The sequence below is a fragment of the Corvus kubaryi genome, unplaced genomic scaffold (assembly GCF_017639235.1).
Source record: "Corvus kubaryi isolate FWS band 111438036 unplaced genomic scaffold, C.kubaryi_AGA036_p1.0 37396, whole genome shotgun sequence".
Lineage (NCBI taxonomy): Eukaryota > Metazoa > Chordata > Aves > Passeriformes > Corvidae > Corvus > Corvus kubaryi.
This window is the reverse complement of record NW_024581135.1, coordinates 20,738,970-20,759,714: the sequence shown is the minus strand read 5'-3', so window position 1 is coordinate 20,759,714 and position 20,745 is coordinate 20,738,970. Positions and strand designations below refer to the sequence as shown.

Here is a 20,745-nt window from a genome sequence, read left to right as displayed (position 1 = left end):
CGCGCGCGGGAACTGCCTCGCTGCTGCTTGGAGGGCACTTGGTGCACGTGGGCGAGGCCGCACGGTCCCTGAGGCAGGCTTCCCTTGCCAGGACACAGCTGACATTGCTCAACAGTCTCAGTAATTAAATAATATTCACGAAAATATTCTTCCATCGGCATATATTTTGACTCAAAAATTAACTGTGTCCAAACAGTCTTCCAGAAGTCTTTGGTAAGAATCAAATCCCAAGAAATGTAGAAAAAGTTCTTAAACAACCATGCCAGGAAGTGTTTCAGTTCCTTTTGAGCTTGACTTAAGCTAAAATTTACAAATTGTTGTTCAAGAATCTTTTCAAGTTTAAGATAAATGTCCATATGCGGCTCGGAGAGCCAAGAGTCTTTCCACGGTTCCTCCATAGTTTAGAGATGGAATAGCAAAACAAAACAAGAAGAGAAATCCAGAGTTTACTCACAAATCAGTCGCTGTCCTTAGGGATCGGGGATCGTTCTGCTCACATTATCCACCATTTGTTACTACATTACAGTGAGGATACTGCAGCACGCATATCAATCAACGAGGCCTGTGGAAAGAATATATATGGACCGATTCTTGATAGATGTCTCAGAGATGTTTTTTTCTCCAGCCGCATGGCCGGGGCTCTGCCGAGGAACTGCTCAATCCCGGGACCCGAGGGTCCTTGCCCGTGCAGGGGAACACAAAACAACCAATGGGGAACGAGGCTGACCAGGGGCAGCGAAACCCCGTGTCTGCCCCCAAGGGCCCCTCTCCCAGGGCTACATGGCGGGGGGGAAGGGACCCCGACATCCAAACTGCACAGAAATGGCAGAGTTCCTGACTATTGAAATCGGAAATCCCAGGCCCCAGTCCATGTTCTCCTGAGATGAAAGGTACCAAATAAGCATTATATAGCTCACATGACAAGTCAAATAGAGTGCAGATTATCCTGTGACTCTTAAGAATTCAGACCATAACAAGCCTAGGAAACATAATTTTAGACTACTGGCCTTATGTTAATGGTGTCAAGTGCCCATTCGCTTTTGAGAACATATACTAGAAGGAAAATGCTAAAGCACACTTCATTAGTTTATACTCTGTACCTCCTCCTGCTGCCTCACAGTGCCCATTCTTCATTGCTTTTCTAAGCTATACACTTGTAGGAAAAAAAAAGATGACCAAAAAGATATTTGAGATTCAATTTCTCCTTATTGAACAGAAGGCTAATGGGACTTTTTAGAATCTGATTTGTGAGATGTGATTAAGCAGCCAAAGAATTAAGATGGCAGCTGCTTTCAAAGGAGATTGCTGCTGGGAAATGGAGAATTGCCACATGAAGTATGTGAAAGATCAACTGGCCTTTTAACTTCCCACAGTTTACAAAGGAGTGACAGGGCCATGCCCTTAAGAAGCCCTTAAACCACCGCAAACATGAAATCAGCCAGTCTTCAAGATATATCATGCCTGTAAGAATAAGAGTTCAACTTTGTAGGGTCCAAACTGCTGTTTGCATTATGGGACATAAGACAAATCATGTTGAATTTAGTACTTTGACTATTTCTTTGCTTTTTCTGACCCGTACAAATACTCATTCAGTCACACTTACTCAAATACAGCCAATGAGATCTTGCTAAAATTTTCCAGGAAAAAAAAAATCTTCAAATAGAAACTTGCTGTGAAAAACTTGAACCAAAACACTAAATCATAGTTATTAGAGCTTAAAAAAAATTTATTTATTAGGTTTATTAAGATTACACAAAAATAGGGTACAAAGGAGAGCTACTGTGGAAAACTCTTTATCCCACTAATTATACCAAAAACTTCAAGAATTTTCAAGTAACTACAGTAATAATTTCACTTAAGTTAATTTTAAGCATGTTTTGTATTGTTATATGGAAGCCAATATAAAAAGTGTAAGTCCAGAATGAGCACAGAAATTCTACCTCAAGCAATAGTTTAAATTCCTGTATCACACAGAAGTCTTGAGAGCAAGATTGAGACTGACAGAACTGTGATCCATGTTTAGAATACAGCAGTGCCACATTCAGTGTGCTTAGGGTTGGAGGAACCAAAATGTGTTATCAGTTGTACACAGAACACCTACGGACTTCAAAGGAGTAATCAGCCTGTAGTGGAATAAAGACAGAGAAACCTGCATGTGAGTTCTTTTGGGATTCATATGCTGTGAGGGCTGCAAAAGATGTGATTATGTACATTCTTTAAATCAGTGCATGTATTAATAAAACTGTCCTGTAAAGCAAAGTATTGATTCTCCTCTTCAATGCTAATCAATAAACCCAGCATACAATAACCTAGCAAGAGAGTTGCAGAACAAGTAAGGACTTCCTTCCCTTTTTGCATCATTCTCTGTTCTGTCTTGTTCCTGTGCTCCTCACTAATTCAGGATAACTCCCTAGTTAGTTCACAGGAAAGTCTATTGAAATAAATAAACAAGTTCTAACTTAGTCACAAGAGTATTGTCAAGATTAATTAGCAGATGAAGTATAGTTCTTTGAAGATGCAATGCTTTAATGCATTTAATAAATGTTAATTTATTATTGTTTAGATTTATGGACACATCAGCATACTGTGTTAAAACAAAGTTTTGTATGCAGAACCCAGGCCAACATAAGGAATTTCAAGTTGATAAATATCAGGGAAGTACTTTGCAGTTGCCTAAGATATAAGGCAGGCCGGGACTCAGACTGTGCTATGTCCCTTTTCAGTACGATATTCGGGTGACAGTAGAACTTGGTGCCACACTAGACTGCCACAGCCTGCTCCTTATTCTGGGAGTACAGAAGTGCATCAGTGCTTCTTAACAGACCCAAATCAAACTGATCAGCAGGGGCTGAATCACAGACATGGTGAAGAAGGTCTGGCTTTGTGCCCAGTCATAGGAATAGGATGCGTGAAGTGCTAGGCTGGCTTTCCACATACCCACAAGAGCCTGACAGGTTATTTCACCTCCTCACTGTCTGAAAGCAGCTGTGCTGCCTCTGGGCCTGACTCTGTAAGTGTTCATTTATAACATAAAGCATGCACTTGGAAACTCCAGTGTGCCTTATCCACACTGGATTGCCAGCTCAAATGTCTCACTTTCTCTGGAACATAGTTATGGCTAATGGAATTAATTATTAGATTGTAATTATCCACTCGTTCTTTCATCCAAAGTACAAAAGCAGATGAAAGTTCTTATTGTCTATATGTCTAGTTTTGTACTCCTTTATCCTTCCCTGCCAGCTTTGCTGTATTTCAGGAATCATAGATTTTCATCAAAGGCTGAAAGAAAAGGTGGTTTTGCTTAGCTGTAGAGCCAGATGAGCATATTTTGACTGTTCAGGCCAAGTTTCATCTTCACAACTTGGTGTCAGCTCTCTCTGCTGAATACAGATGGATATACTGGGCAGGAAGAGCACTGGTTCATGGTCTGCCCCTAAATTCGCTCCAGATGCTATTGAAGCCATTTGATTATTATTATTTATTATTATGAAATACCTAGTTTTCATTATTTTACTATGTGGAGTCTGAGGGAAAGCCTGTGAATTTCTAGGAGCAAGGTACTCAATTAAATAACTTCATGGTTTCTATGTCCTCGCAGATGATACCTCAGCAAGAAAATTTGTGATGTGTATAAGGTGGTCTTCCTTAGGACCCTTATTTTCATAATATCAATCATTTCAGACTAAATTCCAATAGATACTATTTTCAACATTGCTTGATCACTATAGGAAATTTACTTTTCCTGGTCTGTTCCCCATTTCTGCTAGGAATCAGTTCCAGAAATCAAATGTATCTATTTTTTTTTCTCTGTTGTGTTTTTGTATTGATGCATAGACACTTAAAAAACAAGGTTCTGATGCAATGTAGAGATTCTGATGCAGTGTTGAGGTTATTCTATTTATTTCTATATGTGTATTATTCATGAGATATGGGGCATAAAATCATTTGACTGCACTCTCCCAGAGCTCCTTTGTGATAATTCATGAAACAACTTCTCAGTAGTAGACATTTTTATTTATGTGAGTACCACACCTCCCCTTAGAATTTGAGGTTTTCAAGGGCAAAAAGAACGTGGTACTTGGATTCCAGGCAAATAAAATTCCTGTCATGTGGGTCAAAGGTGAATTCAATAGCCTTTCTTCTCTAGCTTCCAATGCCTTAGCTCTCAGAGTGATTCCTTGTTTGCAAAATTGAGACCTGTAAAACATTATACATATAACAAAATGGGGCATATAATTTAGTTAGACTTTATATGAAATAATGACTTGTGATCTGCAGTGAATAAAGAAACAGGTCTTTAAATTATTTTCTGCAAATTCTTTCAGTCAAGAAGACACACTACTATGAGTGCAATTCAGATCAAATTCACAAATTATTCTAGTGCAAGCAATAATTTCAGAAATACATGCAGTGAAAGTCCAGGACTTTCAATAAGTCTGAGACTGTCCCTTTTGCATTGGTGTTCTTCACTACTCTAGGAACAGGACTGTAGTTGGCATCACAGAAGTCCTATAATGAAAGAGATCAGAGCTTTATATTTACTTGTACAATGTGATATGGTCTGCTATAGATAAAGATCATACGTGCCACATATTTGCACTTGATAACACATTTACATAGTAATTCATTGTGCAGCTTCATATATATTCAATGCAGCTATTCTATTCATCACAATACAGTAAACAAGTTAATTCTTTCTGCAACATTTGGTTCAAAGGATTCCAGATTTAATTTTTCTAAGAGCCTGCTGGGGGCACCAACACATCCCCATAAAAATCGAATTATGAAATTAGGCAAATGAAAAAAAAAATTTAATAATTTATTTATATGGTATAAATTACACAGTACACCTCAGGTTATATGTAATGTTTATAGTCTTCTTTTCACAGCTTTGAAAATACACCTACAGTGAATTTGCTTGCAGGCTTATACTCGCAAATAATTCACACCAAGAATGACCTGAATAAAGCAGGGGCATCTCTAATAATCTATTCTGGCTGAGAAAAAAAGGTGAACCAATTGGTAAGTGGGAAAAGAAACTGCCTTGACTGTGGGCTGCATCCTGGCTGGTACAGACAGGTGGCATTTGTTGGTTTAAAACCAGAGGGTTGAGTTGTGTAACAGGAAACCCAGCTACAGCAGTCACATAGCTAAATAGCAATTGTGAGGTGCTACCTTGTGCATGTAAAAACAACAGGAGAAGACCTGTATGGATTAAAAATATGTTAATGACACCACAGGAGCATAAACCAAATAATTACCTAGTTTGAAGAATGGGGGCTTTTTCACATAGAAGTTATATTGGTTCTAGAGAAAAGTTACACAAATCTGAAAGCTTTAAGCAGAAACTGGACAACATACAGCAAATTTTTACAGAAATGCTCTGTTTTCTTTGGTGTTCTCTGATTTTCCTGATGGAAGAAAGACTCCACATTTCAGATTCTCCCTTGCCCCCTGAGAGTAGCAATGTTCAGCTGCTTAACAGCAGCAAATTATCTTGAAGTGCCTATTTTTCTAATGCTTCTTACATAGCGGAAGGATGGAAATGATAGATAAACAAAAGCTAAGAAAAAAAGCAAATGAGAGGCCAGCACAAAAAGAGAATAAGAGTTGATCATCAGACTGGAAAGAGCTTGCTGGGTGAGAAGTGCAAAAATTTTTACAGGATCTGAATTTCTTGAGGACTGTGGACAAGAATCTTACTGAGAAAATTTGATGCAGATAAAGAAGTGAAATGAAGTTATTGCCAGGAAAGTAACAGGAGACAAAGACCTCTTAGACACTAAGCAGAAGAAGCTGGGCTTCTAGGAGCAGCCAAGAAATGCAGCAAGGAAGTTGCTCCTCATTGATGTAATGGCTTATCAACTATCTGGTACTTGGAAGTGTTCCTGAAAAGAGAAAAAGAAGTGACAAAATATTGCACAATCACCAGAAGTTTTTATTATCTTCACATAGCCACAAGTTGCTTCTGACAAGGCAGGGTTTCATTATTGCATTTCATTATTCAGTAATTGCATATTAACATTTTTTGATATTTTGATTTTTGTGCTCTTGTTCTACTTCTAGTCAATGTAACCTGTTACATTATTCAATCACTTTTATAGTTTGTTTTTTTTTCAAGTTCAAGTGGAATTCCCTGCATTTCAGTTTGTGCCTGTTGTCTCTCATTCTGTGTCTGAACATGCCTGAGAGGAGTCTGGCTTCATCTTTAGCTCTAGCCTCTAAGCCCATCCTACTGGGTCCATACCAACAATGATACCTCTGTATTTCCCAGCACTGTTGTGAAAATTCTTAATATTTTAAAAGCACCTTGATTCTACAGTGATGATGGCAAAGAAAAATTAATAAAGATATAATTAACCTTGTGGTCACAATAGTTTCTGAACAGATCGCATTAAATGAAACAAAACACATAAGCAACACAGAGGAAAAAAGCTTCACTGGGGAAGTGTAGTCTCTTTGCTCAACTACATTGGAGAAGCATCCTCACAAAAAAGAAAGGGAATCTTATCGTAAATAACAAGTTTGCCGTGGATAATTTTAATCCAGTCATTTCTAGATTTTAGACTTTGCAATTTTAGTATTGTTAGATACACATCATGTGTAACAAAAATACTGGCCAGCTTTCCCTACTGCATATGAATATTTCCTCTAGCAACCTAGTGGGTGCCTCAGAGGGCTGGCATGGAAGAGGATCTCTGGGGACTATGACAACATAAAGGCTGTTGGATATTCTGAATATCCAGTGAGGGCTGTAAGCATGCTAGGAAGGTCTTTTGAGGGCAATACTGCTGGGCTGCACTGAGAACTAGCCCATCCCCATCCCGCAGGGGAGTAAAAGGACCACAGGAAATCCTGGAGTGAACTGTCCCCATGATTATCACATGATTATGTGATACAGCCCCATCATGAGGGCTAAAACTGGTCAACCTGTGAGCTATTTGCTCATCAAAAAATGTTGTCACCCCTAGATATTTTTTAGAAGCACATGCACCCATCCTTTTCCTTTTCCTCCTTAGCAGACCTCTGGAAAGAGGAATTCATAGAAGTACCTATGTTTGCTCTCGTTAGTAGTTTAGCCCCTTAAAATAGCAGCACTTTGTAAGCACACCTTTGCCAAAACAGTTTTTAAATAAAGTATTTAAAATGTTTGGAGAGCTTTTTTATGTTTATGCGTTTTACACAACCTAGTAAGCTTTCTGGGGTGAAATTGATGTGAATCGGGGATACAGATGCTACAGGTCTTTCTGCATAGTTCTGGGAAAACACAAAAAAAGCAAAGCACTGATTTACTTATATTGTCAATCTTTTTCAGGTTTACTTACATAGGAAATTTTAGGTTTTCAATTAAGGTTTTGGAGTTTTGAGTGATATAAGCACACATTGTCTCTGACTAACCAATCTCATTTCACTTTGGCAAAGAGACCGATTTATTCTAGGCTTTCTTCTCCCTGGAAGAGATGATGTTACAAGATACTTCTATAGAGAAGATAGTATACAAATCCATCAAAAATGCTTCAGTTAATACTTGCTAGCAGATAAACCAGGGAAATACGCAAATTGTACAAATTTCATTCTTTAAGGCATTTTCAGTTTTGCCTTCAATAAGCTGAGAAATACTATGTCATCTTACTATAATCTTGTAGAACATTTAGATATTTGAAACTAACATAGCTCAGGGAAAGAAAACCAAGAGGATAGCATGCCACTGTCCAGTTACAGCAAAATATATACTGAAGTAAAAATATTTAAACAGATGTTATAAAGATTCCATTTCCATTGTGCAGCATAGGCACATCTGCTGTACTTTAAATACTTCTCATCTGTGCCAAAGAAATACTATGAAGAGAAAATGCCTTTTTTTGTGCTTTTCCTTTGAGTTTACCCTATGTGAATACAGAAAGAGCCTTTTCAATAGGAAAAAAAGGCACTGATTGTGATCACAACATTTTGTCTTTGCCCTACAGCTGCCATTTGTGACTAGTATGGACATCAAGTCCTGGCTCTTGTTTTCTGGCCTCTTTTAAAAACCTTGAATATCACTAAAATAGTATTGGGCAGGAAGGAAAGGAGGGACAGCATTGTGCAAGACCAAACAAATGTAAAAATGCTGCAGTGCTACACTCACTTCCTTCCAAATCATTTTCAGGCATTAGCTTATTGGTGTTGTTCTTTACAAAGGAAATATTTGATGTCATAGTATTATCACCAGTGATGAAGTGCACCTACGCTGATGTTTATGATACAGCTTTGTTTTGGGGACATGCTTGAGTTTCAGTATTAAGGCCTCGAGCACATAAATTCCAGACTTAGACAGTAGTGGAGTGGTGACTTTAGAGTAGTAACTTTAATTACTTATAAGGTAAGGCTCTTACATTTGCTCACTGGAGAGTCTGGAAGACTTAATACAGCTATATTCAGCAGCGACATTTAGTAAGAAGCATCCACTACTACTGACTATGTACTTTAATAATGCAATAGTCTCAGAATTACAGAAAACTCCAACAGGAAGGCAGTCTTGCTCCATTGAGCTGCTTCTGTTACAAACCGGTTACATATTCCCAGATGACACAGGTACCCAGTCTCTTATTTTGACTACATAAGTTTATCCATAAGATATTATTTAAAGCTAACAGATGCATGGGGCACAGGAAGAAGAAAACCTTGAAAGCTTCTGTTTTATATGGATTCTTCTGGGAAGCAAGCATGCAGCAGCAGTCTGACAGGGGATCTACAACAAGCTAGCAGCTCTGCTTCCGTATGGTACAAAGAGCCCAAGAAAAAGCTCTGAGGGACACAGAAGTTTTGCCATTAACTCGAGTCAGTTTGGAGTAAGAGTGGAATATAGATGTTACACCAATGAAAGTTATGCAGAGATGGTCCTGTAGATCCTGTCAGCCATAAACGTAGGACATAGAGACAACATTACTAATCACTATGCCACATGCGGTTTTGGAGAAAGCGGAATCAAATCTTCAATCCATCACCTTAAGGCTTTTGGGTACAAGACATACAAACATTTGCTTTGTAGGTACAAAAAATGCCAGAATTTTGTTACTATTAACAAGCATTCCAAGAGTATTAATGTGCTTGGTAAATCATACTGTTGTGTGATGCTTTTGCACTTGCAACTGCTAGAATGTGAAATCAGATTTACTAATATTATGCTCTAAGGTACTTTGCATGTTCAATTATTTCAAAAGCACAGTTCATTAAAATTATGCTCATTTTATGGCAGAAGAATACTTTATGCCATAGCAGACACCTCAAATACAAGACACTCTACAAAAGGAATTTAAAAGTTACGGGTTTGTACTTCACTTATCAGCATTTGTAGTGCAAGAAGCTTATGAGATTTCTATCTCTTCTTATACTACTTTCCTTCTGCTTCCTTTAAATTATTACTGTGCCTTAATTTAGACTACTGCCTTATGGTCTTGCCATTTTTGTTTTTCTAATTCTAGTTTTAACCAAAATCACTGATCTCCTCATGGTGCAAAAAGTAGGATTTGTATGTAATCTTAACAACAGCTTTTTAGATTTCTCATAAATTAAATAAAAAAAGAACTGAATGTGAATTAATTTGGATGTGTGACCAAGTGACCATCTCTGCAACGTGACCATTTGTAAAAAGATCATTATGTTATTCTCAATGGTTTTGCTGTTTAATATTCCACTGCAAGAAACAGAACTGTTCTCTCTGTTTCTATCAATACAAAGTGATTACCTGCTACCTTCTTTAACATTGCCATAAAAATAATTTGCAAAGTGAATTGCATTCATCAGTATGCATGATGCTTTAATGCTTCTCTCTATTAATATAATTAAATTTAACTGGCAAGACAGTAGACAGGAATACTTATAAGTGAACTGCACAGGTATGTATCAAACCAGAAATGAAAAGACCAATTGACTGAGAAATGTGTTGAAGAGCTTAAGTTGAAAATTCCAGAAATCCTCTTCAAAACAAAGTATCTAAAAATAACTTTATTCATTTATGAAACTGGGCTTGTTCAATTCCTGATAAAACAGAAAATCTTCTTAGACTGGCAAACTTAGATAAATCTAAATCAGACTTTGTTTGAAAACAGATCCAACTATCAGCTCACAGGCTGCTGGACAAGAGCCTGTGGGAGGTAAGTGGGCCTTTGGCTGTCACCAGAAATGTTCCGCCTGAATCGTCATGAAAAAACCCCAAACAAACAAACAAAAATGTGCCAACCTTCTTTCCTGCCTCCAAAAGCAGGATTAGAAAGTCTTTCAGTACAAGACCACATTTTTGCAAATAATAGGGAAACAAGAAAAAAATCTGGAAAAATATAGATGGAGAAAATAAATGTCTGTGGCAATGTGTGGGATAATGGAAGTATATTCCTAGATTATTCTAAGCCAAATGCTCTTACTTTACTTATCGTTCTAGCTATTGTCAAAGAGGATATACAAATTATTTTTAAAAGCAGGCAGAGAGTAATTAACATTTTGCATTCATTTCTGAAGATATTTGCAGCATTAGATAATTTGAGAAATTGTTCGACTTCAGTGGTATAGAGATGGTCAAATTTGTATATACTGAAGTCTTTATGTGATCAGGGGTATTATTCAATTTTTTTTTTTTTTTATAATTTCTTTTCAAGTTTTTATTGTTGTATCACTATAAAAGTGATGGTTTAAAAAGTAACAACAAGAAGTCTCTGACATTATTGTCCACTTTATTAGGGCCGAACATGAAAGGTACTACAGATGGTAAATCTACTTATCAGTAATTGTAAGCATTTTAGGAAATGAAGTTATTTCATTTAATAAATAAATAATCTCTCACTGTAGAAAAAGAGTGATCTCTAACAATAGTCAAAGGCACCCATCCTGTGAAGATGGTATACAATGATTAGAGTTTCCCTCGTGGTAGATTCAAAGAAGTCAATGAGATGCACAAAGTTGACAACTATCGGACTAAGAAATGACAAAAGAATTGAACCAAACTTAAACTGCAGAACCATCATTAATTGTTAGTAGTGTTTCCTATGCAATTTACTGGTCCTTTAGTGTTTTTTTTCTTTTTTAAACTAGTTATTCAGGATGTGAAAGAAGCATTATATTGATATTTTGGGGGGGGAAATGTCAGTGAGATTTCAGTCATACTCTAGTGTGGGTATAAACACATGGCTTCAGGAGTACTGACACTTGGAATGAGTCAGTTTGTTTAAGGAGGAATCAGTGGTATTTTTAATTGATGTTTTTTAATATATCTGTCATAAGGATTCCTTGCAACAAATACCATAAGCATAAGGATCATAACTAATTTTGCTGTGAAAGGCACTGATTAATATGCTGAATATGCTGTAAGCTATAGTAACCTGTTCATTCTTCTTCTCTGGTTTTATGAGATTCTGTAGTTGCAGTTTCTGAGCTTTCTCTGGATAAACTCGTGTAAAAAAAAAAATAAAAAAGGAAAAATATTGAATTTACCATGGCTAAAACAGAACACAATTTTACCACAGAAAACTTCATGAAAGATGATCATGCTCCAAGAAAGTTAGAGAATGTTGTTTGTCTCAGACACAAGTTCACCAACTGTATATATTTAAGTAGTTCTCACTGTTTCCATTTGCAGATAAAAAATGTGATCATATGATCCTTTCAAGATAAGCTACCACTAATTTTAAACACTTTGATTAGTCTCTTTTTATTATTTGAAATAGTATCTCACAGGATTTTACTGTATTGAATGCAGCTCCTTGAGTTGTGAAATGCTTCCGGAGAACTATCAAATTCCAAAGATATTTTGGTCCTAACAACATGCATGTGTGATATGTCATTCCACCACTCATGTTAATACATTTTTGTCTGTATGTTGTAAATAGCTCCATTTGCTCCTTTTACATTTTGTGTTTTTGCAGCTATCTGAACTGTGAAGTTGCATCAGCTCACAGTACAACCAAGTCTTTTGTAACTTTTTTGACTCCTAACTGCATTTAAATCACTTAAGCTTCAAATCTGAGGGTTGTCCTTAACTCTTAAAATTAATTCTTCCCAGAAAATTTAAGAATAGACATTTTCTTCAATTTTTTTCATGAAAATTTTGCAGCTTAAAATGAGCAAGATGGGAGTCATTGCCAGTCCTTATCTCCAAATACGTCCAGTGAGAAATGGAGGCGTTCTTACCATTTGAAGTTTCAGAGCAGATGGAGTTTGGCTATTCTGATTCAGGGTCACAAGGTTGCATATTTCCCTCCACTCAAGCATTGTAACACTTGGTAAGCATTAGTCAGATACCAGGCTTCCGTATGTTGCCCTTAGCAGTGTGGCTGAAAGGAAAAGTAGCTTTTTTGGTAAACTGGGAGAGTGAGCAGAGATTTGAAATTGGCATAAAGTCAGCATCAGTCTCCTGAGGCCATTTGTGCAGTCTGGCTTCTGCCAACTAGTCTAGCAAATTGTTCGTGTTTGCTCTTGAACTTTGTTCTGCATATGTCAGGGTAGACTATTAGCAGCTGAAGAAATGGACCAACCAGTGAAAACTTTTTGTAAATTAGTTGAGGGTGATTGTGCTGTTCAGTGTTGACTTTGCAACTTGGCAATGCTATCCATTGCTCACATTTGAGGAGGTGTATTGGGCATCCACTTAACAGTATATGAGTTTATAAAATTACATGTGAACCCACGTTTGTAGCTGTCAGGAGCAGAAACTAAAATATTTTCAGTGAACACCATTGCCAACTAAACAGAAACAGTAACTAAGCAACGCAGAAACACCACTTAGGTTGTTCATGATTCGGAAGCACAATTTACCAAATGTCTTCCTCCCCCTCAACCCCCAACTAAAACATCTGTATTTACTTGGAAGCTTTATTTCACTAATCTGCAAAATGTTATATATCAAAATTTAAAAACCCAATATGAAACTGAATCATCATTACCACAAAAATCAGTGGAACAGTTTGATAATGCTGAATCCCGGCACAACCTTTCCAAAAACATCGACTAGTTCCACATGATTATAAAGAGAACACGGTAAGGAATGAATTAAAGAAATGTTTTTCAATTACCTTTTTTTTTTCTTAAACTGAAAGAGGCTTCTTACTTAGAAGCACCCTGTCACAGGCAATGGCAGTGCTACTATCCCAGTAATACAGCCTTAGGTATCTGTGCCTAATGCCGTAAACCATCACTTGAATCAGGTCAAAAAACCTTCCCAATATAGTAGCATTGGCACCATGAAGTTCTGTGTCGTGTACTGTTACTTTAAGGCAGTATGTTATGCAAAATGTTTGTCCTGCTGTTTCTCCATCCCTGACGATCCTGTTCCTTCTCCCCTTTCTCTGGGTTTCACTGGATGAAGAAAGGTAGCAGAGCTACTGTTCAAATCTGTCCTGAGCTAGAAATTTTAGTAGAATATTCACTATTATACAGGACACAACTTTTCTCAGAGGCAGGATGGTATTTTTCCTGGTTTATACCAATGAGCTGTATAGGCCTTTACTGAGAAGACATATTTTCTACACCTCTCAACTATAAAGAGATCTAGATAGTCAATAATACATGTTCCATGAGAATGCCATGCTAATTATCCCATGAGTCATTCCACGTGAATTTATAAGTTTCTACAATCTGCACCAATATTTCAGCTTCTGTCTCCAGACAACTAAGCAAAAAAAGCTGTGAAAAATTATTTTCAAGCTATTAATCACCAGTGGCTTTAAGGACTATGGTTAAGTTCACCACTCCACTGGAAAAGATGGGGGCTGCACCTGAAATGTATTCCTGAGTTCAGAATTTCAAGCAGAAATTAAGTCATCAATTTTGTGAATTGCTGCCTTGGGAGCTGTAAAAAGTTCAAGGTAAAAAACTTCATAATGCCAATATTATGGGAATTCTGCAAGGTTGTACCTGTTACATGTATTTTGTAATAGCACTTCAAATCTAAAAAGACCAGGAGATCCTTAAAACTACAAAAGAAGTGTGTTTTGCTTTCCACTGATGTCACATCAAATTAGCTCTAATGTGGAAAAATACATATATTCGCTTATGAAAATGTGCAATGTACAGTTACTGCTTAATTGTTGAGGGACTCAGGTAGACATTTTTCATCTTTTTAAAATGGAAACAGGTGGGATATTCAATTGAAAAATAAATATGCCTGCACACGTGGCTGTATTACACCATCTTATTAAAATATGCTGGACACTTTGAAAGCAAAGACAATGTCTCTGCCTTCAGCACCTTATTATGTAGGAAGAATACTGTATCTCTTTTCTCATATTGTCAAGGTACAGAATGAGAGATACATTCAAAAAATGTTCAAGTAAATCCTTCATTTGCTATTATAATTACTTCCTGGAGAAGTTGTGGAGTTTGAATTTTTATAACAATTTTTACTACTGTTTCAGATTTTAAAAAAAATAACTAGTTTTTAAAAATATAAATTAAAAATATCCATTTTAGCCATCTCAAGAACTTGGTTTATGTTTTCATATTTTGACACAGACATTAAAAAGTCAGTATCTTGAGTTTCACTATAAGGAAATAAATTTTTTATTTTTAAAAAATTCCGTTTTAGCCAACTGTAGTAACTGTTTTAAACACTTCTTTAAGAGTCTGAACAACAGAATGAGATACCTGAGCTATCTGGGGTCCTGTGAGCAATCTCACAGCTTAAGTGCTGACCTACATGTATTTTGATTAGTTTAGGAGATCCCCAGCTGTACCCAGCTATTCTGTTTTCTGTTGGAGAATGCATGTTCCTCAGGCGTAGTAATTAACCTTACACAGGCCCTGCCCTTGTTATGTATTAGTCACATTTGTATGGGCTACACACATAGCATCACATCACTCTCAGATTTCCCACTTACAGGGTTTCTTTTGTATTTGGTAGAGGACAACTCCTTTCTGTGCTCTTTTTGTCCTTGTCATTGTACCTGTGTAAGACAGGTACTTAACATGAAGGTTTCTAAAGAGATAAGATCTACCTTTATGAGCTAACATCCCCCTAAATGTTGTTATAATAGGCAAAAAGAACTTCAACCTAAACTTCAAATTAAATAGGCTGCTTTTTGGCTGAGATTATTAAGAGACTTGCCAACAAGTCAAGGAACTCTCAGAATTGTAAACAGCACAAATGAGAAATAAAAGAATTATAAGCCTAGTGTTCCATTCAGCCTGTCATCCTCCTCTTTGGTTGCAGTCCAGCAGCTTTTTGGAAGCTTGCTTTCAGGCTAATAAAAGTTCTCTTTCTCGTGTGTCAACGAAGAGCCACTCTTAGGTTAGAAATAATCCCATGAGCCAAAATGTTCTTTGTGTGTGTGCAACCTGTACCCATGTCATTCAACAAACTTGAAAAAAGTGGGTATCACTCTTACTAGGCTTGAAAATAGAAAAAACATGTTAGGTCTGGCAGATTCCCTGATACAGCCCAGAAAATGGATACATATCCCAAGCCCATTTGAAAGAGAGCAAGGGAGATGCAGGAATATATTTTTCAGATTTTGTTGTCTATCAGACCAATCAATAATGAGTTTCAGAAGTTTCTACTTCTTTTCAAAAATCTAATTTTTAAAGTGAAATATCTTCTAGATGTTAGGCAGATTTTTTTGTTTGTTTGTTTCATTCTGGAGTTCTTACCGTGTAAGATCTGAAGACATATTTACAGCTTGTATATACCTGGGAAGTATAGACTGCAAAGTTTCACATGATCTGAATCCCCATCATCTGGATTTGAGACCTGTTTGGACCACTTAATGCTACTTTTTAACCCTCAAGCTAAGGGATTTCTGTGGAAGGTGGAGCTCTGGAGAGGAACACTGCTTGGGGTCTCCCCCTGCTGAGCTGCATGAGGATGTAGTTACAATGCCCACCTTGAGATCATGTGCAGTACCCCAGTAATGACAGCTGTTCATTACCATATAAATCTCAGAGAGTCCAAATCTGAATGGACAAAGGCAGCTCTTCATAGGACTTATCCTAAGTTCTTGAAGGATCCTTTTAAATGAACAGCAAAAATTCCTCTGAGGAAATGACAAAATAAAAATACCTCAATAGACTACATACATATTTAAACACATTTATACTTCTTTGCAAATATGTGATTGGAGTAATCCCTGAGTTACAGCACCAGAACAAACCCCACCACATTTATAACAGCCCGCTCAAAGCTGTAGAGAACTCACTTGATCCCGGTTAGCCGTAAAGAATATATTTCTCTCATGTGTCATGAGTTTCCTTCATTCAGAGTATTTCCCATGTCCCTGGCCCTATAGCCTGTTCCCATATCCTAGATTTCAAATACCATTGCTACAGATTTCCAGTTCGAATCAGTCACTTCGCCCATTTTCTCTCTTTCAGGCTGTTGGGGCATCTATGTTCCTATGAGCATGGCTGAACCATTACATCATCTGGGACTTTGTGACCTTGCAAAGTGGGTAAGTGTCCTGAAATTGCCCCTGCCCATCCATTTATCTTCCAGCATGACTCTGAAATCCTGTGCATTAGAATAGTTTGCATATCAGAACAACATGCAGCCCTGAGTGCACTTAGAATTGATCATGTGAAAGATGCTGTTAAACAGTTTTAGGGGTTTTCTCGTGCATTACTGTTCTTGGAAATGCCTTTAGAGAAGGAGGATAGTGGTTGTGTGTGTCATAAGGCTTCGGAAATCTTTTGTTTTTCATCTCAGTCCACTGGCCAAAAAGAAATTAGTCACTTTGTTGTAAGTATCCTGTCTCCCATTGCTTTGTTTAGGTTTGCACCTACTTCCTGAACAGAAAAAAAAAGATTAATCATACAAACATGCTGGTACATGTTGGTACACATGGTACACGGATGATACAATGAGAAATTAAAACACTGTTCTCAGTTTGCTGTCTTTTACTACCTAAAGCACTGTGTGCTGGGACTAATTCTTGGAAAGACTCTTCCCTCACTCAGAAAGTGGTCAGCCCAGGGATGAGAGAAGAGTGTTCTGAGCAGCACAGGGCTTCCTAAATTGCACTGATAGCATTTAAAATGCTAATTTGAACTTTCTAAAGAGTAAATTTAGTTTGGGAACACAAAGGAAATTTGGTAATTGACATCAGATAAAAATCTGATAAGAGACAGTATCCATAGAAGGACTCTCTAAGTCTTGTCTCCTTTCCTTACATATTCAGCAATATAGGGTAAGAGAATGATATTATTTGAAGTGTGCTTCTGTATTGTTTTCCAAAAGAAAATTAGAACTGCAACAGGGCGTCTTCATTTCTTTTGGGCAGGGCGCCAAGATGAAAAGCAAAAGGTAAAGTTCCAGGAGCTTACTGCCAACATCATGCTTTCATAAGTATAAATCAAAATTATGACAGGTACTCCATAATAAGCACCTTCCCATGCTTATGTTCTTTAAATGAATATATGAACCAGACACTGTTGAGAAAGGGCATTCCTTGATGCACAGCTGTTCATCACTGTAAGTAGTATAGTACATGACAGAATTTAATTGATTTTGGGGTTGAAAATAACCAGAAAAATATTAAAGTACGTTTGTTTTTACTTTTTTTTTTGGCTGAGATTAACCAAACAGTGAAGCAGTCAAAAGGCTGTGATCAGAGCAGAATGACAGTCAATGACTCTTATTACTCAGATGGGTGTTTTGTGTAGAACACTTCTAAAATCCATGCTGAAGCTTTTAGTCAATGCTATTCATGCTCCGAAGCAGCGCTATTCTCTCCCACGCTCTCTCAGGATTGCCTTGCCACCACTGTCTTAAAGTGCTCCCCTCCTACAGAGTATCTGGTCAGTGGTAGCAGCAGCTGCAGGAACAGCGCATTCAGCATGCCAGACTGAAATTCATGTTCCAGGAATGTCTCCTGGGGGGTTGAGCAATTCAGTCAGATTCATAGTTAAAAGCCTTTCACTGTAACACAATTACCCTGCAGTAGAGAAGAGGAATGGTTGGCATTTGTTTGTTACAAATGTGCCTTGCAAAACCCATTATTATGAAATCCTTGCTTGGGTGAAATTTCACTGACAATGGGATGTACCTCTGCTAGAATGATAGGCTTCTGTGTTGGAAATATGACGAGGAAAACTGAGTGATCAAGAACATTTTATATGGGTTTCAACATCCATTTTCTCAAAAATATTAGGGCTTTTTCTGTCTGAAAAGTAGCAACCACAGCTGTCCAGCAGGACCCAAACAGTTCCAGAAAGTTGTGGTTTAGTGGCTGTTTAGAAAAGCATTTATTTTATTTTTTTCAGATTCTGGCTGATTCTTGTTATCATAAAAAACACAGAAAGTCATTGCAAAGAATATGTCATCTGCCTTAGGCAGGTGGGGCAGTCTTACTGGCCAAGTTACAGATTTAGTTGGCCTCTAGCCATTCAATTTGCAATTTCTATCACATATTCTGCACTTCTGGCTTAGTCTGAGTCATGGCCTGAAACAAGAGAGGAAACCGCCACTGTCTGGCCAAACTGTCTCATCCTGCAATAGGAATACTCTGTATTCCTCTGCCTTGTGATCTCCACCACTATGTCCTATTCTTCCAGCCACTGGGGAATAACAGCAAGGGTATCCAAACGTGGCTCTCCTTAGACCACTGTTCTGCCTCCTGGTAAGTGAAATCTTGCACCTAGCAATGGGGCAGAGAATTGAAGCACAATATGCTCATGAGAATTGTGTGATACAGGGCAAGAAGAAAAGAGTGAGAGAGAACTGGGATGCTTTACAGATTATTTGTGATAGAGTCAAAGATGGTGACAGTAACTAAAGCTTAAGAGGGGGCTTAGGGAGGAGATAGGCCCAGAAGGAAAGGGGAAGGTAAAGGGGAAGGGAAAAAAAAAGGGAAAGGAAAAGGGAAGGAGAAACGGAAAGGGAAAGGGAAAGGGAAAGGGAAAGGGAAAGAGAAAGGGAAAGGGAAAGGGGAAAGGGAAAGGGAAAGGGCTGAGTGGTGGTGCAAGTAAAAAACTGGAGGGAAGAAACTGTGAGAGGTAATACAGGGAATAGGAGAAAGTTGTCTGGAGATTGGTTCTCAAGAGGCTCAAGGTGCAGAAGGCAGTTTTGTATCTCAGGATACCACACAAAACTAAAATTTTAACACTTTGTGCATGTATTCTTCAGCCAGCTCTATGACAATGAAATAATTAGGCTTATTCACAGGTCTCGCAGTTGATTCTGACAGATTAGACATAAAGAAAGAGCTTGATGGGTCAAATCTTAACAAACTCTTTTGGGTTTGAAGGGATTCAGTTCTAGTTCTTGGCCTGACATGAACTCGCTCATCATGTAATTTGAGCAGTGTGAAATACAGAAGTCAGTAATTCAGCTGAAGCATTGTATATTCCATATTACCTGAAGAAGCAGTCTCATGGCAGCATAATTTGCCTCCTTTCCATACTTACATTTTTTGGAGTCCAGAACCAATATGCTTTCAAAAGTACTTGTAAGGATTATACAGACAAGGTGATCAGTGCACAGAAAAGAGACAATTCATAGATTTTCCAGACAAATCCATAACCCAGAAATAGAACACAAAGAGTCTGATATGATAGCAAGGTTGCTGGTCTGGACAGATGGAAAAGACAGAATATATAAAATAGAAGGAAAAGAGACTCAATTTTCATAATATTAAATCTGAGCTGATAGTCCAGGTGATAGTCACAGACACCATGTTCTTTTCTTCCAAGCTGATACAGCATTGTATTTGTATGGTTTAAGTTTAGTTCTTTATTAAAACAAATGCCTTCAATTCACAGTGCAAACACCTGCACTCACTCTGGAGGTCCATGTGAGACTGCAGTGATTTGAAATGCACCGGGAAGAGGTGATTTCAGGAAATACCTATCTACCGCTATATAAGGGAGAAACAAGAGAAACACAAGAAGTAGGAAAATATCAGTAAGAAAACACGAAATTTAGCCTGGAATAGCTCTAGCAAAATTGTTGTTAGAAAAATTTCCATACATTTTGTGCTGAAACCTGGTGATGGTACAGGGAGAAGAATTTGTTTGTTGTTGTTTAGATCCTCCTACAAGCACAAAATGAGACCTTCGAACATTCTTCAATGAAGCTCTGTACAGAGATCCTCTGCTCTTATCAAGAGCTTCTTTTCCAACAGAAACAGTTTGCAGGATCTCAAACTCAGGGCAACCACTTAGGCCAAGAAGCAATAACAATAATGAATAGCTTTTGTATCCTTCAAAATGAGTCATGTTGTTCAAAAGGTAAGAGGGATTTACTCATAATGGGCAGGCAGTGATGATTCAGCAATTATATTTTCAACAGACTGTCAGGCAAACTTCAATGAACTATAAAAATGCATCTGTACTGATCTCATGGAAATATACAAAGGGAGTTGTTTTTACATTATTAGAAGCAAACACATTACTCAGACCCAGAAGTATAAAAGAGAGACTGATGGGCAGCCAAGTCTCTCAGCAGACAAGCCAAATAGATTTCTAAGCCCTCTTGAAGCTATCTTTGCATCCTTCCTCGAAGAACATTTTTAAAAGAAGTAATCCAGATTTCTTTTAAGTAATGGACTGCCATAATATAGATCCAGATTACTACTACTAAATGCCAAAACCACAGATACTCCATTCCATGCTTCCAGAAATACTTGAAAATGCATCAAAGGTTAAAAATGTTTGACATTGCAAAGTGCCACATTGATTAGTTCATCACAAGTGAGTTTTGATCAATCAGAAAGTTTGCATATAAAGATTGTTATGAAAAGCTAAGATATATAATATCTTCCTTTGTAGCACCTAGTGAAGGCTAGC

The 20,745-nt window shown here is 37.6% G+C and overlaps 2 long non-coding RNA genes across 2 annotated transcripts in view; one reads left to right on the top strand and one right to left on the bottom strand.

The window, feature by feature from the left end:
- The window catches only part of LOC121670423, a 69,663-nt gene that overhangs the window by 3,970 nt on the left and 44,948 nt on the right, over positions 1-20,745 (top strand). Inside the window, exon 2 of the long non-coding RNA XR_006018137.1 lies at positions 16,336-16,412. This is a non-coding gene — a long non-coding RNA (uncharacterized LOC121670423). The remainder of the gene's footprint in view (positions 1-16,335; positions 16,413-20,745) is intronic.
- LOC121670424 overlaps positions 429-20,745 on the bottom strand; it is a 39,050-nt gene continuing 18,733 nt past the window's right edge. The window contains exons 3-4 of the long non-coding RNA XR_006018138.1: positions 12,163-12,305; positions 429-5,888 (exon numbers count right to left, since the gene is read on the bottom strand). This is a non-coding gene — a long non-coding RNA (uncharacterized LOC121670424). The remainder of the gene's footprint in view (positions 5,889-12,162; positions 12,306-20,745) is intronic.